This window comes from Oncorhynchus keta, unplaced genomic scaffold, assembly GCF_023373465.1.
Source record: "Oncorhynchus keta strain PuntledgeMale-10-30-2019 unplaced genomic scaffold, Oket_V2 Un_contig_6476_pilon_pilon, whole genome shotgun sequence".
Classification (NCBI taxonomy): domain Eukaryota; kingdom Metazoa; phylum Chordata; class Actinopteri; order Salmoniformes; family Salmonidae; genus Oncorhynchus; species Oncorhynchus keta.
The window spans coordinates 36127-45523 of record NW_026288889.1 but is presented as its reverse complement, the minus strand read 5'-3'; positions in this window follow the sequence as shown (position 1 = coordinate 45523).

Below are 9397 nucleotides of genomic sequence, written 5' to 3'. Positions count from 1 at the left end.
GACACCCAACTACCTATATATATATATATATAAAACAGGATAAGTCCCAAACGACACCCAACTACCTATATATATATATATATAAAACAGGATAAGTCCCAAACGACACCTACCTATATATACCAGGATAAGTCCCAAACGACACCCAACTATATATATATATATATATAAAACAGGATAAGTCCCAAACGACACCCAACTACCTATATATATATATATATAAAACAGGATAAGTCCCAAACGACACCCAACTACCTATATATATATATATATAAAACAGGATAAGTCCCAAACGACACCCAACTACCTATATATATATATATATAAAACAGGATAAGTCCCAAACGACACCCAACTACCTATATATATATATATATAAAACAGGATAAGTCCCAAACGACACCCAACTACCTATATATATATATATATAAAACAGGATAAGTCCCAAACGACACCCAACTACCTATATATATATATATATAAAACAGGATAAGTCCCAAACGACACCCAACTACCTATATATATATATATATAAAACAGGATAAGTCCCAAACGACACCCAACTACCTATATATATATATATATAAAACAGGATAAGTCCCAAACGACACCCAACTACCTATATATATATATATAAACAGGATAAGTCCCAAACGACACCCAACTACCTATATATATATATATATAAAACAGGATAAGTCCCAAACGACACCCAACTACCTATATATATATATATAAAACAGGATAAGTCCCAAACGACACCCAACTACCTATATATATATATATAAAACAGGATAAGTCCCAAACGACACCCAACTACCTATATATATATATATATAAAACAGGATAAGTCCCAAACGACACCCAACTACCTATATATATATATATATAAAACAGGATAAGTCCCAAACGACACCCAACTACCTATATATATATATATATAAAACAGGATAAGTCCCAAACGACACCCAACTACCTATATATATATATATATAAAACAGGATAAGTCACCCAAACGACACCCAACTACCTATATATATATATATATAAAACAGGATAAGTCCCAAACGACACCCAACTACCTATATATATATATATATAAAACAGGATAAGTCCCAAACGACACCCAACTACCTATATATATATATATAAAACAGGATAAGTCCCAAACGACACCCAACTACCTATATATATATATATATAAAACAGGATAAGTCCCAAACGACACCCAACTACCTATATATATATATATATAAAACAGGATAAGTCCCAAACGACACCCAACTACCTATATATATATATATATAAACAGGATAAGTCCCAAACGACACCCAACTACCTATATATATATATATATAAAACAGGATAAGTCCCAAACGACACCCAACTACCTATATATATATATATAAAAACAGGATAAGTCCCAAACGACACCCAACTACCTATATATATATATATATAAAACAGGATAAGTCCCAAACGACACCCAACTACCTATATATATATATATATAAAACAGGATAAGTCCCAAACGACACCCAACTACCTATATATATATATATATAAAACAGGATAAGTCCCAAACGACACCCAACTACCTATATATATATATATAAAACAGGATAAGTCCCAAACGACACCCAACTACCTATATATATATATATATATATATATATATAAAACAGGATAAGTCCCAAACGACACCCAACTACCTATATATATATATATATAAAACAGGATAAGTCCCAAACGACACCCAACTACCTATATATATATATATAAAACAGGATAAGTCCCAAACGACACCCAACTACCTATATATATATATATATAAAACAGGATAAGTCCCAAACGACACCCAACTACCTATATATATATATATATAAAACAGGATAAGTCCCAAACGACACCCAACTACCTATATATATATATATAAAAACAGGATAAGTCCCAAACGACACCCAACTACCTATATATATATTATATAAAACAGGATAAGTCCCAAACGACACCCAACTACCTATATATATATATATATAAAACAGGATAAGTCCCAAACGACACCCAACTACCTATATATATATATATAAAAAACAGGAACTACCTAGTCCCAAAAACAGATAAGTCCCAACTACCTACCTATATATATATATATATAAAACAGGATAAGTCCCAACGACACCCAACTACCTATATATATATATATATAAACAGGATAAGTCCCAAACGACACCCAACTACCTATATATATATATATATAAAACAGGATAAGTCCCAAACGACACCCAACTACCTATATATATATATATATAAAACAGGATAAGTCCCAAACGACACCCAACTACCTATATATATATATATAAAACAGGATAAGTCCCAAACGACACCCAACTACCTATATATATATATATATAAAACAGGATAAGTCCCAATACGACCCAAAACGACCCAACTACCTATATATATATATATAATAAAACAGGATAAGTCCCAAACGACACCCAACTACCTATATATATATATATATAAAACAGGATAAGTCCCAAACGACACCCAACTACCTATATACTATATATAAAACAGGATAAGTCCCAAACGACACCCAACTACCTATATATATATATATAAAACAGGATAAGTCCCAAACGACACCCAACTACCTATATATATATATATATAAAACAGGATAAGTCCCAAACGACACCTACCTATATATATATATATATAAAAACAGGATAAGTCCTAAACGACACCCAACTACCTATATTATATATATAAAAACAGGATAAGTCCCAAACGACACCCAACTACCTATATATATATATATAAAACAGGATAAGTCCCAAACGACACTAACTACCTATATATATATATATAAAAACAGGATAAGTCCCAAACGACACCCAACTACCTATATATATATATATATAAAACAGGATAAGTCCCAAACGACACCCAACTACCTATATATATATATATAAAAACAGGATAAGTCCCAAACGACACCCAACTACCTATATATATATATATATAAAACAGGATAAGTCCCAAACGACACCCAACTACCTATATATATATATATAAAAACAGGATAAGTCCCAAACGACACCCAACTACCTATATATATATATATATAAAACAGGATAAGTCCCAAACGACACCCAACTACCTATATATATATATATATAAAACAGGATAAGTCCCAAACGACACCCAACTACCTATATATATATATATATAAAAACAGGATAAGTCCCAAACGACACCCAACTACCTATATATATATATATATAAAACAGGATAAGTCCCAAACGACACCCAACTACCTATATATATATATATATAAAACAGGATAAGTCCCAAACGACACCCAACTACCTATATATATATATATATAAAACAGGATAAGTCCCAAACGACACTACCAACTACCTATATATATATATATATATAAAACAGGATAAGTCCCAAACGACACCCAACTACCTATATATATATATATATATAAAACAGGATAAGTCCCAAACGACACCCAACTACCTATATATATATATATATAAAACAGGATAAGTCCCAAACGACACCCAACTACCTATATATATATATATAAAACAGGATAAGTCCCAAACGACACCCAACTACCTATATATATATATATATAAAACAGGATAAGTCCCAAAACGACACCCAACTACCTATATATATATATATAAAAACAGGATAAGTCCCAAACGACACCCAACTACCTATATATATATATATAAAACAGGATAAGTCCCAAACGACACCCAACTACCTATATATATATATATATAAAACAGGATAAGTCCCAAACGACACCCAACTACCTATATATATATATATAAAAACAGGATAAGTCCCAAACGACACCCAACTACCTATATATATATATATATAAAACAGGATAAGTCCCAAACGACACCCAACTACCTATATATATATATATATAAAACAGGATAAGTCCCAAACGACACCCAACTACCTATATATATATATATAAAAACAGGATAAGTCCCAAACGACACCCAACTACCTATATATATATATATATAAACAGGATAAGTCCCAAACGACACCCAACTACCTATATATATATATATATAAAACAGGATAAGTCCCAAACGACACCCAACTACCTATATATATATATATATAAAACAGGATAAGTCCCAAACGACACCCAACTACCTATATATATATATATATAAAAACAGGATAAGTCCCAAACGACACCCAACTACCTATATATATATATATATAAAACAGGATAAGTCCCAAACGACACCCAACTACCTATATATATATATATATAAAACAGGATAAGTCCCAAACGACACCCAACTACCTATATATATATATAATAAAACAGGATAAGTCCCAAACGACACCCAACTACCTATATATATATATATATAAAACAGGATAAGTCCCAAACGACACCCAACTACCTATATATATATATATATAAAACAGGATAAGTCCCAAACGACACCCAACTACCTATATATATATATATATAAAACAGGATAAGTCCCAAACGACACCCAACTACCTATATATATATATATATAAAACAGGATAAGTCCCAAACGACACCCAACTACCTATATATATATATATATAAAACAGGATAAGTCCCAAACGACACCCAACTACCTATATATATATATATATAAAACAGGATAAGTCCCAAACGACACCCAACTACCTATATATATATATATATAAAACAGGATAAGTCCCAAACGACACCCAACTACCTATATATATATATATATAAAACAGGATAAGTCCCAAACGACACCCAACTACCTATATATATATATATATAAAACAGGATAAGTCCCAAACGACACCCAACTACCTATATATATATATATATAAAACAGGATAAGTCCCAAACGACACCCAACTACCTATATATATATATATATAAAACAGGATAAGTCCCAAACGACACCCAACTACCTATATATATATATATATAAAACAGGATAAGTCCCAAACGACACCCAACTACCTATATATATATATATAAAAACAGGATAAGTCCCAAACGACACCCAACTACCTATATATATATATATATAAAACAGGATAAGTCCCAAACGACACCCAACTACCTATATATATATATATATAAAACAGGATAAGTCCCAAACGACACCCAACTACCTATATATATATATATATAAAACAGGATAAGTCCCAAACGACACCCAACTACCTATATATATATATATATAAAACAGGATAAGTCCCAAACGACACCCAACTACCTATATATATATATATATAAAACAGGATAAGTCCCAAACGACACCCAACTACCTATATATATATATATAAAACAGGATAAGTCCCAAACGACACCCAACTACCTATATATATATATATATAAAACAGGATAAGTCCCAAACGACACCCAACTACCTATATATATATATATATAAAACAGGATAAGTCCCAAACGACACCCAACTACCTATATATATATATATATAAAACAGGATAAGTCCCAAACGACACCCAACTACCTATATATATATATATATAAACAGGATAAGTCCCAAACGACACCCAACTACCTATATATATATATATAAAACAGGATAAGTCCCAAACGACACCCAACTACCTATATATATATATATAAAAACAGGATAAGTCCCAAACGACACCCAACTACCTATATATATATATATATAAAACAGGATAAGTCCCAAACGACACCCAACTACCTATATATATATATATATAAAACAGGATAAGTCCCAAACGACACCCAACTACCTATATATATATATATATAAAAAACAGGATAAGTCCCAAACGACACCCAACTACCTATATATATATATATATAAAACAGGATAAGTCCCAAACGACACCCAACTACCTATATATATATATATATAAAACAGGATAAGTCCCAAACGACACCCAACTACCTATATATATATATATATAAAACAGGATAAGTCCCAAACGACACCCAACTACCTATATATATATATATATAAAACAGGATAAGTCCCAAACGACACCCAACTACCTATATATATATATATATAAAACAGGATAAGTCCCAAACGACACCCAACTACCTATATATATATATATATAAAACAGGATAAGTCCCAAACGACACCCAACTACCTATATATATATATATATAAAACAGGATAAGTCCCAAACGACACCCAACTACCTATATATATATATATATAAAACAGGATAAGTCCCAAACGACACCCAACTACCTATATATATATATATATAAAACAGGATAAGTCCCAAACGACACCCAACTACCTATATATATATATATATAAAACAGGATAAGTCCCAAACGACACCCAACTACCTATATATATATATATATAAAACAGGATAAGTCCCAAACGACACCCAACTACCTATATATATATATATAAAACAGGATAAGTCCCAAACGACACCCAACTACCTATATATATATATATATAAAACAGGATAAGTCCCAAACGACACCCAACTACCTATATATATATATATATAAAACAGGATAAGTCCCAAACGACACCCAACTACCTATATATATATATATAAAACAGGATAAGTCCCAAACGACACCCAACTACCTATATATATATATATATAAAACAGGATAAGTCCCAAACAACACCCAACTACCTATATATATATATATATAAAACAGGATAAGTCCCAAACGACACCCAACTACCTATATATATATATATATAAAACAGGATAAGTCCCAAACGACACCCAACTACCTATATATATATATATAAAAACAGGATAAGTCCCAAACGACACCCAACTACCTAATATATATATATAAAACAGGATAAGTCCCAAACGACACCCAACTACCTATATATATATATATATAAAACAGGATAAGTCCCAAACGACACCCAACTACCTATATATATATATATATAAAACAGGATAAGTCCCAAACGACACCCAACTACCTATATATATATATATATAAAACAGGATAAGTCCCAAACGACACCCAACTACCTATATATATATATATATAAAACAGGATAAGTCCCAAACGACACCCAACTACCTATATATATATATATATAAAACAGGATAAGTCCCAAACCAAACTACCTATATATATATATATAAAACAGGATAAGTCCCAAACGACACCCAACTACCTATATATATATATATATAAAACAGGATAAGTCCCAAACGACACCCAACTACCTATATATATATATATATAAAAACAGGATAAGTCCCAAACGACACCCAACTACCTATATATATATTTATATAAAACAGGATAAGTCCCAAACGACACCCAACTACCTATATATATATATATATAAAACAGGATAAGTCCCAAACGACACCCAACTACCTATATATATATATATAAAAACAGGATAAGTCCCAAACGACACCCAACTACCTATATATATATATATATAAAACAGGATAAGTCCCAAACGACACCCAACTACCTATATATATATTTATATAAAACAGGATAAGTCCCAAACGACACCCAACTACCTATATATATATATATATAAAACATATAACCTATATATATATTTATAAAACAGGATAAGTCCCAAACGACACCCAACTACCTATATATATATTTATATATAAAAACAGGATAAGTCCCAAACGACACCCAACTACCTATATATATATTTATATAAAACAGGATAAGTCCCAAACGACACCCAACTACCTATATATATATATATATAAAACAGGATAAGTCCCAAACGACACCCAACTACCTATATATATATTTATATAAAACAGGATAAGTCCCAAACGACACCCAACTACCTATATATATATTTATATAAAACAGGATAAGTCCCACCCAACTACCTATATATATATATATATAAAACAGGATAAGTCCCAAACGACACCCAACTACCTATATATATATTTATATAAAACAGGATAAGTCCCAAACGACACCCAACTACCTATATATATATATATATAAAACAGGATAAGTCCCAAACGACACCAACTACCTATATATATATATATATAAAACAGGATAAGTCCCAAACGACACCCAACTACCTATATATATATATATATAAAACAGGATAAGTCCCAAACGACACCCAACTACCTATATATATATTTATATATAAAACAGGATAAGTCCCAAACGACACCCAACTACCTATATATTATTTATATAAAACAGGATAAGTCCCAAACGACACCCAACTACCTATATATATATATATATAAAAAACAGGATAAGTCCCAAACGACACCCAACTACCTATATATATATATATATAAAACATGGATAAGTCCCAAACGACACTGAACTACCTATTATTATTTATATATATAAATGACAGGGTGTGATTAGGTTATTTAAGCGTAAACTACCTTGACAGGATAAGATTAGGTTATTTACCCAACTACCTATATATATATATATATAAGCCATCAAAGAGAACTACTTTTTAAAAACATGGTAAAGTAGTGCATGACACTGAATGACAGGGTGTGATTAGGTTATTTAAGCCATGGTAAAGTAGTGCACGACACTGAATGACAGGGTGTGATTAGGTTATTTAAGCCATGGTATTAGGTTAAGTAGTGCATGACACTGAATGACAGGGTGAGATTACTTATTTAAGCCATGGTAAAGTAGTGCATGACACTGAATGACAGGGTGTGATTAGGTTATTTAAGCCATGGTAAAGTAGTGCACAACACTGAATGACAGGGTGTGATTAGGTTATTTAAGCCATGGTAAAGTAGTGCACCTATACACTGAATGACAGGGTGTGATTAGGTTATTTAAGCCATGGTAAAGTAGTGCACGACACTGAATGACAGGGTGTGATTAGGTTATTTAAGCCATGGTAAAGTAGTGCAGGGTGTGATTAGGTTATTTAAGCCATGGTAAAGTTATGAATGACAGGGTAAGCACTGAATGACAGGGTGTGATTAGGTTATTTAAGCCATGGTAAAGTAGTGCATGACACTGAATGACAGGGTGTGATTAGGTTATTTAAGCCATGGTAAAGTAGTGCACAACACTGAATGACAGGGTGTGATTAGGTTATTTAAGCCATGGTAAAGTAGTGCATGACACTGAATGACAGGGTGTGATTAGGTTATTTAAGCCATGGTAAAGTAGTGCACGACACTGAATGACAGGGTGTGATTAGGTTATTTAAGCCATGGTAAAGTAGTGCACAACACTGAATGACAGGGTGTGATTAGGTTATTTAAGCCATGGTAAAGTAGTGCATGACACTAAATGACAGGGTGTGATTAGGTTATTTAAGCCATGGTAAAGTAGTGCACGACACTGAATGACAGGGTGTGATTAGGTTAT